At 40.6% G+C, this 14,368-nt stretch overlaps 1 non-coding gene across 1 annotated transcript; it reads right to left on the bottom strand.

Annotated features, from left to right (window-relative positions):
* Window positions 1-13,899: 13,899 nt before the first annotated feature.
* On the bottom strand, window positions 13,900-13,970 carry Trnag-gcc (transfer RNA glycine (anticodon GCC)). Its single transcript has one exon. It is a non-coding gene; the product is annotated as a tRNA-Gly (tRNA).
* Between the last annotated feature and the right edge of the window lie 398 nt (window positions 13,971-14,368).

Below are 14,368 nucleotides of genomic sequence, written 5' to 3'. Positions count from 1 at the left end.
AAGGTGATGGACTTTCCTGCCTATTATTCAACATCGCCCTGGAAGGTGTTATGCGACGAGCCGGGCTCAACAGCCGGGGTACGATCTTCACGAAATCCAGCCAATTTGTCTGTTTTGCGGATGACATGGATATTATTGCTAGAACATTTGGAACGGTGGCAGAACTGTACACCCGCCTGAAACGTGAAGCAGCAAAGGTCGGACTGGTGGTGAATGCGGCTAAGACAAAGTGCATGCTGGTAGTTGGGCCTGAGCGAGACAGGACAAGCTTTGGCAGCAATGTTACGATAGACGGGGATACTTTCGATGTGGTAGAAGAATTCGTCTACCTCGGATCCTTGTTAACGGATGACAAGCCGTGCCTACTATGGGCTCCAGAAGAAACTACGGTGGAAAAAGATTCACCCCCGCACCAAATGTACCATGTACAAAACGTTAATAAGACCGGTGGTTCTCTACGGACACGAGACATGGACGATGCTCGAGGAGGACCTGCAAGCACTCGGAGTTTTCGAGCGACGGGTACTAAGGACGATCTTCGCCGGCGTGCAGGAGAACGGTGTGTGGCGGAGAAGGATGAACCACGAGCTCGCTGCACTTTACGGCGAACCCAGCATCCAGAAAGTGGTCAAAGCCGGAAGGATACGGTGGGCAGGGCATGTTGCAAGAATGCCGGACAACAACCCTGCAAGTTGGGCGTGACCGCCGTTGAAGAGCTGCAGCTGCAAATCGAGTATTATGGCAGCAAATTGTTGATTCAGTATTGTCATGAATTTGATGTAAACTAAATAAATGAAAATGACCTACCTGGTAGTTTTCGTTGTCAACGCAAGGAGAATATGAATAAATTTTCCGAAACCTTAACAAGCATTTCCAAGCGGTATCACTAGGTAACATCAGCTTTTTTTTTCTTTTTTTTTTCTTTTTATTCGTTAATTTATAAATTAGTCTGATTCTTCACACAGGTGACATTAGCCACTTCATTGGCATCAAGGTGAGACATACGGCTAAAGGATACTCTTTGAACCACCCGACGTACATTCTGAAGTTTTTAACACGTTTTGGCATGGATCTAACAAAGCCATCCAAATACCCCATGGATACTGGACACATTCAGCAAAAGGAGGAGGCAAAAACGCTGGCTGACAACTATCAACGCGTGAGCCTCATTGGAACTTTGGCCTCATGGAGTACGTATTCGAGCCTGGTGATGTACATTAGTATGGGACACGCTTGTATGAGAAAAATGAATCCTCGCTCCAGTCGACTTTTTAGATCCCACTTAGGTCCCATATGAACTGTACAAAATTTCACCGCAATCGGTGAAACTATAATTTAGCGCAAGCGGTTCAAAGTTTGCATAGGATTTACTATGGGAAAAGTTACACTTTTAAACAAAAAATCCTAGAGGTCGCCCTATGTCTCCTTAATTCAAATCGATCAACGCTTTATGTAGAAAAATCATTTATGAAACTTTCCTTCGAAGACCGCAAAACGATTGGATGCTTGTGGAAAAAGTTATTGATTTATTACCGATTAGTGATCCAATGAACGGCTTTTTGTTTTGTTTTATCAGCAGCACTGCTGCTGCCGTTGTTGCATGGGTGGCGGGAGGCATCACCCCCAGAAACAGCAGCAGCCAAGGCAGCAGCTACAGTGCTGCTAATAAAACAAAACAAAAAGCCGTTCGTTGGATCACTAATCGGTAATAAATCAATAACTTTTTCCACAAGCATCCAATCGTTTTGCGGTCTTCGAAGGAAAGTTTCATAAATGATTTTTCTACAAGAAGCATTGATCGATTTGAATTAAGGAGACAAGGGGCGACCTGTGGGATTTTTTATCTGAAAGTGTAACTTTTCCCATAGTAAATCCTATGCAAACTTTGAACCGCTTGCGCTAAATTATAGTTTCACCGATTGCGGTGAAATTTTGTACAGTTCATATGGGACCTAAGTGGAATAAAAAAAGTCGACTGGAGCGAGAATTTGATGTTAGTCCCATACTAATGTACATGGATGCAGATTGGGCAAGTGATGCGAAGACTCGTAGGTTCAACTCCGGGCACTTGTTTCTGTTAGGCGGTGGACCAAACGCTGGGGATCCCGAAAGCAGACGTGTATTGCTCCTAACAGTACGGAGCCGGAGTTCGTGGCGGATGCAGAAAGTTGCCAACAACTGCTATGGATCGACCGGTTACTAACGGACTTTTCAATGAACACTTGCATTGCACAATTGGAATCCGGACGTTAAACCAATCGTTCAAAATATGTGGACACTAGACACCATTTCGTATGCCAGCTGAAGGAAGATGGGATCATCCGGATGCAGTACTGTTCCACTAAATTATTTTTTGAATAGATATTGAAAGGAATTTCTGACGGAATTACTACAGGAACTCTTTTGAGGAATTCCTGGAGAAATACCTTGAGGAATTCCTGGAGTAGTTTCACGACAAATTTCTGGAGGAATCCTTGGAGGAATTCATGGTTGAATTCCTGGAGGAATCCCTAGATGAATTCTAGGAGAAATCCCTGGAGAAAATCTTGGTGGAACTTCTGGGGAAATTCCTGGCAGAATCCCAGGAAAAAAATCATGGAGGAATTTCTAAAAGTATTCCTAGTGGATGGTTTCCTAGATGAACTCCTGGTGAAAGAATTCCCGGTGAAATTCCTAGAGAAATCCCTGGAAGAATTACTGGATGAATCCTTGGAGGAATTTCTGCAGGAATACCTGGAAGAATCCCTGAAGCAAACTTTGGAACAAATGCTGAGGGAATCCAGGAAAAAATCCTGGCAGAACCCCACGAGGAATTCCTGGAGGAATTCTGGAATGAATACCTGTAGAAATCTAGCAATTCTAGGAGGAATCTCTGAAGAAATTCCTTAAGGAATTTCTAAAGGAATTCCCAGAGGGATTTTTGGAGGAATGGCAGGAGGAATTTCTAGAGGAAGTGCTTGGGATATCATTGGAGAAATTCCTGGAGGAATCTCTGGAAAAATACCTGAAAGAATTCCTTGTAAATTATTGGAGGAAACCCTGGAAGAATCCCCGGACAAATCCATGGAAATATTCATGGCGGAATTCCTGAACAAATTTCTGAAGGAATATCTGAAGGATTCGCTGGAGAAAATCTTGGAGAAATTGTTGTATGAATTTTTGAAGGAATTCCTGGAGGAATGCCTAGAGGAATACTTATATTATGTTATAGAGGAACTATAAAAAATATAATAATCATATATCTCCTCAGTTCACAACTCTCCTTTGAATGAAAAGTTACATCAATCATGAACCGCCAAGCAACAAGAGTTCAGGTACAGGATTGACGCACGAGTCGGGTTCATGCGGGGGTGTTTGTGCGGTAGGTTTACTACATGTCACCGAAAACCACCATCGAATCCATTATTAAAGCTCTATTTGTCTTTCTACATTATTTAATGACCCGTACAAATGAAAAGCATCCCTCGTTTCGGTTTCTTCACCTTCTCTGCTTTTCTCAGGAAAAATGGTGGTACGCTCTGCTCCTGATGACGAGAAGTCCTTGCCCTCCTCGGACGGGATGTGTCTTTTCCCTGGACAAAGGAACACCGTCGTCCGTCCAAGAAGCAAACACAGCATCCATATCTGCAGCCGCCTGCCGGCTAGCTGCTGGTGGAAAGGTAGCACTCTCTGTGAAGGTTGATTCTTCTGAAGAGCGCACCCAAACACAAAGAAATGATCCCAATTCGATACCCCCGCCGCACGTAACCCTCGGCGGTCGGTGGCAGGACGATGGACGACAAACAATTGGAGAAAGGTTACGTCAGGGGGTGATGGAAGAGGAGCCGCACCCAAAAGAGCTTCGAGGTAAATCGAAACTTTTTACAATGGACAGAAGGGGGTCGGAAACTGGACCGGGATGCTGTTGAACTGCTGTGGCGGCGTGTGGTGGGATAGAAAAATCAAGAATCCATCGACCAGGTCAGGCGAGGTTTCACTTGGAGCTAAGGGCGGGGGATCCGAGTGAGGTGAAATCATAAATGCTTGACTTAATTTTTAATTAATTTGAACGTTAATGGTAGATGACAGACCCGGGTCGACTCGAGCATGAGATGGAGGAAGGGTGAGAGCCGGCAGCGCACTGTAGAAGAATGATATCTCTTCGAAGGGTCGAGAAGGATTAAACGTTGGCGTCGTCGTCGTCGTCGTTCGTTTTCGGAGAAGTTAACCGTAACCAAAAATCCCAATTGGGATGATGGAGGAAAGTTTGATAGTCTAGCTAATTTTCAGCATCGGTTCGGTTGTACGGTTTTTGGTTACGCAGAGCAGGTTAAATTGAATAGTGATAACCTTTGCAGCAAAAGTTTAATCATTGTTATATTGTGTTGGCTGTTAAATTGGGCACAAGGACATCAACGACGTAATTTTCGATGTGAATTTTCCAGTAACTCATTGAACTACCGTTTTTGCCGCTCACCACCAGTCCAATTTTTGATCAATCGTGACTCGGCCACAGTTTTAAATCGTTGAAATGTCGTCAGAAAAGCAAAAAAAAATCGGATTTCGTAAGCATGAGAGCCCGTCACCTTGTCACCTTGCCCCAGCGAAATTTGAAAGAAGTGGATATTTTAACCAAAAACTATACAAAGTTGTGTACTTTGTCAATCGGTGCCTTGAACAGTCTAGTAAGCTTCTCAGAACACCTTTAATTCATTAAACAGATCTTTGTACCGACTTTTTGAACCCTCTCACGCCATTCAACAGGAGGCTTGGTATATCGAGAAAAACATGAAAATTAGGCTCCGTTCACAAATTACGTAACGCTCTAGGAGGAGAGGGTCAAAATCGTTATGGTGGGGGGAGGGGGGTCAAAAGTTGTCGATTTTATCGTTACGTAATAAATGGATGCTCATGGTCGTAGCCAGAGGGGGCAGAGGGGGCCGCCCCCCCTGGCCGCCAGATTCTTTTTTTTAAATCGAACCAACTCATAGATTATCTATAATTCAGAGATGCAGAAAAAATATCTCAAAAAATAAACTTTTGTAATAACAAAGGTTTGTATCTTGTTTTTATCTACAATTATCAAACCTTTTTTACTCGAGAACCACAGGAAATTCCGCCAAGTATTTCACCAAGAGAACAACTTCCGAATTTTACCAAAATTTTATGATCTTTATTCATGGATTACAAAAACGGCATGCCAAATTTTCCAGATATACCGGAACCGGTTCCGGTACGACTTTATAGAACCATATGCTGCTATAGAGTGCAGCTTTGTGCTATTGCTATACGATGTTTTACTCGTAATCAATTCAAACAAACGTCATGCTAATATCAAAATACCTGGGATTTATTTAGAAATTCTTCCAAAGACAGCTTCAGAAATTCATTCAGGCATTTATTCAGGAACTTCATCTAAGCTACAAGCACAGTTTAAAGGTCCTTATATCGTAAAAAAGCGCTTCCGAATAATCGTTACGTTATATGTGACGTAGATGGTATTCAGTTAACACGTTTACCCATTAACGGGAGTTTTTGATACTGTTTATTTAAAGTAATGGGATATGAAAGATGAATTAAATGCACATCGGGTCGATGTGAATGTCAGAATGGCCGAGCTGTAGGAGTTTTAGTAGGCTATGATTAGCAGAATAGGGTCATTCGATGTATGTCAAAGTATTATTCCTCGAAACGCCAAATAAACGAGACGTACCTATTGTTCAAGCTGTATGTGTTAACAATCCTTCAATTTTAAAAATCCTTTCAAGGATTCCCCCAGGAACACTTTTTGAAATTCCTTCAGGAGTTCCCCTTGAAATTCTTTCAGGAACTCCTCCAGGAATCAATCCAGTACTTCCTACGGGGACTGTTTAGGAGCTCCCTTAAGAATGCCTTTAGGAATCGCTTTCGGGATTCCAAGGATTCCATCTACAATTTCTTCAGGAATTCTTCCTGGGATTCCTCCACGAATTTCTTCAGAGATTCCTCTGGGAATTGCTGCAGGAGATTCCTTCAGAAATGCCTCAAGGGATTGCTCCAAAAAGTCCTCCAGGAATTCTTCTAGAGATTACCCCAGGAGTATTTCTAGACATTCCTCCGTTAATCCCTACAGGCATCCCTCCAGGATATCCTCCAGAGGTTCATCCAAGAATTTCTACTGGGCTTAACTCGGAAATTACTTCTGTGAATCTTTCTGGAACAGCTTATTTTAAAAATTCCTCCAAAGATTCTTTCAGAAACTCTTCATAGGATTCCTTCAGGAATTCCTTCTTGTATTCTTTAAGGAACTCCTCCAGGAACTGTTTAGGGATTCCCTTAGAAATTCTTCTTGAAATTACTTCCGGGATACCTTCTGCAGTTTCTCCAGGAACTTTTCTAAGGATTCCTCCAAAATTTCTTCATCTGCCTTTCTCTGGGAATCCCTGCAGGGATTTCTCTAAAATTCCTCCAGAAATTCCTCTAATGATTTCACCAGGAGTTCCTGTGGAGATTCTTTCAGGAATTTCTTCAGGCATTTCTCTAGAATATCCTCCAGGGATTCCTTCAAGAATTTTTACAAGATTTTTTCAGAGACACCTCCAAATAATCCTCCAGGGTTTCCTCAATGCATTCCTCCAGAGATTCCTCCAGTAATTGCTACCGAGACTCCCCAAGAATTCCACCAGGATTTTATCCAAGAAACCTTCGAGCGTTTCCTCCAAGGTTTTTTTTCACAAACTCCTACAGAAATTCTTTCAAAGATTTTTCCAGGAATTGCTTCAAAGAATCCTCCAAGAACTCCACCAGGAGAATGGGAATTCTACCAGGAATTTTTTCAAGCATTCTTTAAGGAATTCTTCCTTGGATTCTTGCATAGATTTCTCCAGGAATATTTTTCAGCGATTCCTCCAGGAATCCTACTAGATAGTTTTCCAGGAATTGCTTTAAGGACTCTTCCAGAAATTCCTCAAAATTCTGCCTGGAGTTTCTACTGGAATTGCTTCAGGAATATATGCAGGTATTCCTTCAGGATTTCATCCAGGTATTTCTCCAGGGTTTCCTCGAGGAATTCCTTCAGGATTTTCTTTAGGGATTCATCCAGAAGTTTCACCAGGAAGTAATTCAGGAATTCCGTCATAAATTATGTCAGCAGTTCATCCAACAATTTCTTTCAGAAATTTCTCCCAGGGTATCTCTAGAGATTATCCCAGAAATTCATCCAGTATTTTTTTAAATAATTCATCCAAAGATTATTTCAGGATTTCTCAAAGGCAAACCTCCAGAAATTCCTCCAGGCACTCCTATATTATTTCATCCAGGATTTTTTTCTGGAAATCCTCCAGAAAGTTCTCTAGGAATAATTCCAAGAATTTCTTCAGGAATTCCTCCAGCTATTTATCTAGGAATTGATCCAGAAATTGCTCCTGGACATCCTTCAGATATTATGTCACCAATTTCTTTAGAAATTTTTCCAAAAAAATCTTCTGGGGTTTTTTAGAAATCCTTGCAGGAAATTCTCCAGGATTACCCTCAGGAATTTTCCAGGGATTTTCTCAGGGACTCCTCCACAAAATCCTTCGAAGATTTCTCCAGGAAATCCTCCAGAAGTTCCTCTGAGGATTCTTCCAGCAAATCCTCTAGGGATTTCTTCAGAACCTCTTCCAGGAAATTCGCCAGGAATACTTTTAGATTTTTCAGGGATTCCTCCAGGTATTCCTCCAGGAATTCCTCTAGAGATTCTTCCTGGGGTTTCTTCACAAATTTCTTCAAGGATTTCTTCTGGTGTTCCTTCAGGAGCTCCTTTGAGGATTTCACCAAGAATTCCTCCAAAAAATCCGCTAGAAATTCCTCCAGGATTTTCTCAAGGGATTTTTTCAGAAATATGAAAATAATATAAGCGTAGACTTAAGTCTCCCAGAATTTATCTGGAGATTCCTCTAGAAACTAATCCAGTAATTCTTTCAAGAATTCCTCTAGAGATTTCTACTTTAATTTAATCATGGATTCGTTCACCAATTCCCACAGGTATACCTCTAGGAATTCCTCCACGATTCTATCCAAGAATTTGTTCAGGAACTCCTCCAGGAATTCCTCTAGGAATTTCTCTTGGAATTTCTCCTGAGATATCATCAGGAATTGCTTCAGGAATTCCTCCAGAGAAATCTCTCCAGAGATTTCCCTATGGATTCATCCAGAAAACCCTTCGAAGATTCCTTCAGGAAATCCACCAGAAGTTCCTCCAAGGATTCTTCCAGGAAATTCTCTAGGAATTTCTTCAGAAATTCTCCCAGGAATTCTTGAGGGGTTCGCCCAGGTATTCCTCCAGGGATTTCTCCACAAATATCTTCAAAGTTTCCTCCAGGGATTCCTTCAGGAATTCCTCCAAAAATTTCTCCATGGTTTTTATTTTCAGAAATAGAAGAATAATAGATAAATAAATAGAAACCTCTCAGAACTCCTCTGGAGATTCCTCTGAAAATTCATCCAGTAATTCTTTCAAGAGTTCCTCTAGAGATTCCTCCAGAATTTTATCCAGGAATTGCTTCAGGAATTCCCCCATTATTTTCATCAGGAAATCCTCTAAGGTTTTCTTCAGAGATTCTTCCAGAAAATTCTCCAGGAATACTTTCAGAATTTTTTTAGGGTTTCCTCCAGACATTCCTCAAGGAATTCCTCCAGAGATTCGTCTAGGATTTGCTTCAGATATTCCTCCAGAGATTTCTCCACAAATTTCTCCAGGGATCTTCCCAGAGATGCCTCCAGGGAAATCTTCCAGAAATTCTTCCAAGGGTTCTTCCAGGAAATCTTCCTGGAATTTCTCATGGGATTTTATTCAGGAATTTCTCCAGTAATTCCTCCCAGAATTCCTTTGGAGATTTTTCCAGTTTTTTTCCAGGGATTGCTCCAAGAATTCATCCAAGAAATTTCTCCAGGAATTCCTGCTGGGTTTCATCCAAGAAATCTCTTAGGAATAACGCCAGGCAGAAGTTTCTCCAAGCATTCCTCCAGGATTCTCTCCAGAGATTTCTTCAAGAATTCCTCCAACGATTCCTTTTGAAATTTCTCTAAGATTTCCTTTAGGAATTTCTCAAGAGGTTTCTTCTGATTTTTTTTCTAGGGATACCTCCCAGAATTCTTCCAGGAATTTCTCCAGAAATTCCTTCAGGGAATCTTCCAGAAACTTATCTTGGATGTCTTCTAAAATTTCCTCATGAGATCTCTTCAGATATTTCTCCAGGTATTTCTCCCATATTTTATACAGGAATTCCTCCAGGAATACTTTCAGAAATTATTCCAGGGATTCCTCAGGAATTACTCCGGGAATTCCTCCAGGGATTCTACAGGGCTTCCTCCAGACATTCCTGTAGGAATTGCATCAGGGATTCATCCAGGTGTTTCTTCAGGGATTTACCCAGGAAGTTTTTTGGGGCTTGCTCCAGCAATTCCTCAAATGATTACCTCATAAATTCCTCTCAGGTTTTCTTCAACAATTCATTCAGAAGTTCCAATAGAAATTTCAAAAATCCTTCAATAATCTTTTCAGGGATGTAGCCCAGAACTTCTCCAGGATTACCTGATGATTTTTATAAAATTATTTAAAGAATTTCAAGAAGAATTCGTCCAGCGAACAGTATTGGAAGATTATTTAAAAAGGGCTCATACAGGACTTAGGAAATTCTAGGTTAGTCCTCGAAAGAGTTCGTAATTTCCAAAAGAGTTCAGCTATTATTTCTCATGAATGTTTTGTAGACATCAACCAAAAAATCGGAGCAAAATAATACTTGAGTAAATAGAAAACCTTAATCTTCCAGAAATTGGTCACCGCTACCAGAACCACATTGATTTATGTAGACAACAGAGTGACTGTTGAAGGGTTAAATAATGGTTTTAGAATATAATGTTATTATATTCATTTTCATTGTATGGTGTTTAGTTATAAAATCTAGTAGGTACAAATTTACTAAGGGTGCTTGACCTCCCCCCTGACCGAAAAGCTGGCTACGCCCTTGTGGATGCTGCCTTAGAATACATAGAATGTTGATTAATGTGCAAATTGAGAGATGTAAATGTGAAAAAAAAACACATTCTAATGGATTTCGAACTCACGAATGCTGAATAGAAAGCTAAACTGACTCCGAGCCCACACCATGAACACTCCTATTTGTTGCAATTCCATCTCTCTTTCGGTTTAGATGCCAACCTCTCAACATCACTATTGTGGCGTTAGCACTAAATTGGTTTCCGAAAAAACTTCATTGACTTCCGCTGCCTTTCCTATACGTTAAACATTACGTCGGAAGTAGTGCGCTGTATAGAAAACCAGATTTACTGTACAGCGCACTACTTCCGACGTTATCTTTAACGCACAGGAAAGGCAGTGGAAGTCAGTGAACTTTTTTTCGGAAATCAATTTAGTGCTAAACCTACAATAGCGTGCGCAGCTTTTTCTTTCTTCTCGATCATCCTCTTCGATAAACACATGTAAGAGCGAGATAAAAGGGGTGGTAAGTGCCCCCTCTTTTATCTTTCTCTTTCTCGTGTTTGTTTACGAGAATGAGTAAGAAAAAAGAAAAAGCTGCACACGCTAGTGCTCAACATGCTCGCGGTGTACCTTCTAATTATACAAACCAGAGCGAATTGCTTATATAGTACCTACCAAGACTTACACTCGCACCTAGGCACTGAACCGTATGTGTTGCCGGTGTCCATTTCATCGCGGATCTCCCAGTCCTAGTTTCACGACGAACTCTCCATGATTCTGTGGTCCCAAAAGCTTCGTCTTTACATGCCCTAACATGATCTCCGTGGGACAGCGTTCGAGCGCGTCTTCCCTCTTATCGCACAGTAATTGAACAAATCTTACTCAGATGTAGATGTGCTTGGATCGTTTGCTTGATCTTTCTGTGTTCTTCATTACACCAACAAAGCTAGCCATGAAAATGCTTGACACTTCCCATGTCATTTTGACAGACCACACACATGCACGAAAAAGACGGATCATAGATTCTACTTTATCGATCTTGTTGCCGTCCTTTTCATGCTCATGTTACGTCTGTCAAAATCACCTGACAGTTGTCAGTCATTTTGAGGTTAGGTTCGTTGGTGTAATGAAGAATTGTTGAAAGCGATACGATCCTCTTTCATCGTAGTTGATTGTATCTGGGGTTTACCAAAGTCTTGCAGAAGCTGCCACAACTTGATGGTCTCTTGACAAGCATCGGATAGCGCAACGTAATAAACCTTTTTGCTGCGGACCTCGGCTTGAGTAGGCTTTGAAAACTGGCTGTACTGGCTGCAATGTCCGGCCTCGCAACAACCGACAAGCATTCTTTATGACACCAACGAACCTAACCTCAAAATTACTGACAATTCTCAGGTCATTTTGACAGATGTAACATGAGCATGAAAAGGACGGCAACAAGATCGATAAAGTAGAATATATGATCCGTCTTTTTCGTGCATGTGTGCGGTCTGTCAAAATGACCTGAGAAATGTCAAACATTTTCATGGTTAGCTTAGTTGGTGTATTGAAGAATACCCAAGTAACAATTCAAAATCATTAATAAGCATGTCAGTTGATTAAATGTGCTACAAAGGCGCCGACAGTTGTACAAGAGTTTATGTTGAACAAAATGGCGAATAAATGTTTCATGCTGTGGAAACTGCACGTTAGTTAAACATATTTCTGCTTATTGAATAACCAATGGTATAAAAGTTTAAAAACAGTTGCTTATGTATTGCCATCATCTGTCCAATAGTGCTCTAATAATGATAGAATACAAGCTGCTTCCAACGTATTAGATGCCGTTATTCCACATCAGATTTTCAGTGGAACAAGTAGCCTATTTAAAGTTTAACAACTTTTTCTTGATCATTTTATTCAACTACACTGATATAGCTTAACAACAAGATATTACCATGTTTCTTTAATACAAATGTTACACTTTTATTCAAGCAATGTTGATTAGCAGTGGTACTGTGTCACTTAGTTATCGTTGTTCGCCATGCCCCTTTTTGTAAACACGATTGCTGATTAGGAGCCTAAAAAGAGCAACCGCGGCTACAAGCTTGAAGACCAAAAAAAAACTTCATGCAGCAGCTCCAAATATCACACTCTTCACACTTTTAAAAACATTCTGACTCACCTTTTACACTACGCTCTAACGACAGCAGCATCGGCAACAAAAACACCAGAAAATGCAACTGCAGTGGATCCTGGGCGCCTCCTCTCTTTGGTATTGGCGAGGTAGATTACCCACCAAGGTGGCACCGATCAAACCGGGCTCAGCTTCCTAACGTTCATAATTCCAGCTGATTGGAGATATACGCAATCGTTGCACATTTTCCTCTCGACACAAAACAGGACCGGTGAAAATAAAACAAATAAGTTCACTTGTTTGGGCGTTTAAATGAAAAAAAGTTCGAAGAGTCACCAATCTTACAACACAACACCGTGAATTACTGACACGTTGTAAACAAACAAACTAATTAGCATGCATGCCTTATGATTAAACGTTGCGGTTACAATTATTCAAACATTGATCAACTTCAATGTTTATGAAGGCAATTAGTTGAATAAAATATGTAAGCAATGTTTAAGCAGCATATGTACGGTAATGTATGTACTTAGGAATTGAATATTTATATACTGCTTTAAATCTGCCGATTCATGTAATTCGGATTGAAGCAGAGCGGATGCAGACGAGTGTGAACCCAAAGATCCAGAGTTCGAGTCTTTCCATTGATGTGATTTGTCCCATAAAATGTAATAAAATAAAGATGTTGGGGGTACATAATCAGAGAGAGGTATTCCAGACACAAATGCAGAAATGTTGAAAGTTAAATCATTTTCTCATTTTATTGTTACATGATGTAACATGATGTTGAAAAAACGTTTAAGAATCGTTTTTGTAGCAATTATAAAATCATATCTATAAATAGAAATAAATTTCGTAAGTTTTATCACGGCTCCAGCATGTTTCGATTGTATTATGGTGGAATAAATATCGAAGAAAGCTTGTTATTATGCGCTATGCTGCTAGTGCACAATAACGGTTTCTAAAACCATTCTTAAATTATTAAACAAATAGCGTCATACAACATTGTTTAATAAACGTTGAAGTAAAGTTTATGATGTTTGTATAAATTGCTGATGGTTCTAACGTTGAACAAGAGTTTCACAACCGATGTACGATCATTGGATAAACTTTTATTTCATCGTGCTTATAGAACGGTTGACGTTGAATAAATTCTCATTTTTGGGCGAACAAGAGTTGAAGAACAGTTTCATTTTAAAATTATTCAAATATAATACGACTTCCAGTTTAATAACGTTGCTTTGAGAAACATTTCTTAAAGCAAAAAATGTTTCTTGGGTAGCATGCCTCCGACCAAACTACGGTACATGACATGGTACAGGATCACGTCCTCAAATGGATCGCTGTTGTTCACGTTATCCTTTACAAATCCGATGTCCATAGGTGATCTCGTAGTTTTCGCGTTCTGCATTCCATTTTTGACAATCAACCTATCGGTGAACTGTATAAATCTGATCTTGAATGTGTTGTCCTCGCGCAGAACCTCCACATGATATGTCGAATCTCGCCCACTCGAGTTAGTACGAGGAGCTAGCTCTAGAATTACATATGGCTAGAGCTAGGGAAGGAACACAATGCAGTCGGTCCAAAGTCGGTCGTATACGTACCTATTCTTCATTACACCAGCAAAGCTAGCCATGCAAATTTTTGACACTTCTCAGGTCATTTCGACAGACCACACACATGCACGAAAAAGACGGATCATATATTCTAGTTTATCGATGTTGTGTTCGCCCTTTTCATGCTCATGTTACATCTGTCAAAATGACCTGAGAATTGTAAGTCATTTTGAGGTTAGGTTCGATGGTGTAATAAAGAATTTGAACAAAATAAATATCTCGCTTGCATCGGCCGGGAATCGAACCCGGGCCGCCCGCGTGGCAGGCGAGCATTCTACCACTGAACCACCGATGCTTGCGAACCTTTCTACGTAGAGTACGTGAAAGCTAAACGCCCCATTTTGAAGATTGTAGGTATTAACAAAAAAACTTACCCTACGGTCCTCATTAAACTTTATAGAGATAACAAAAACAGCCAGCAAGCATGTTCTTGCGTATTTGATGTGGCCTTCCGTGAGGACTTTGGTAGGTGGGTTATCTTCGAACGAACGCCGACAAATTTTCGACATACGACTCAACGGCAAACAACTGCACCGATTGTCGGAAATCGAAAGTTATTGATTTATGGCACTTTGCCACATCCGAAAGATAATTAATTAATCTAAATGAGTGTTTTTTTTTTCGTTTCGGAAACTCCCATTGCTCTATGCAAACAGAATCCCATCGCGATGAAGAACATGGTAACGACATACA

Source organism: Aedes albopictus, chromosome 1 (assembly GCF_035046485.1).
Source record: "Aedes albopictus strain Foshan chromosome 1, AalbF5, whole genome shotgun sequence".
Classification (NCBI taxonomy): Eukaryota; Metazoa; Arthropoda; class Insecta; order Diptera; family Culicidae; genus Aedes; species Aedes albopictus.
The sequence above is the reverse complement of the archived record's forward strand: the minus strand, read 5'-3'. Positions and strand labels throughout refer to the sequence as shown.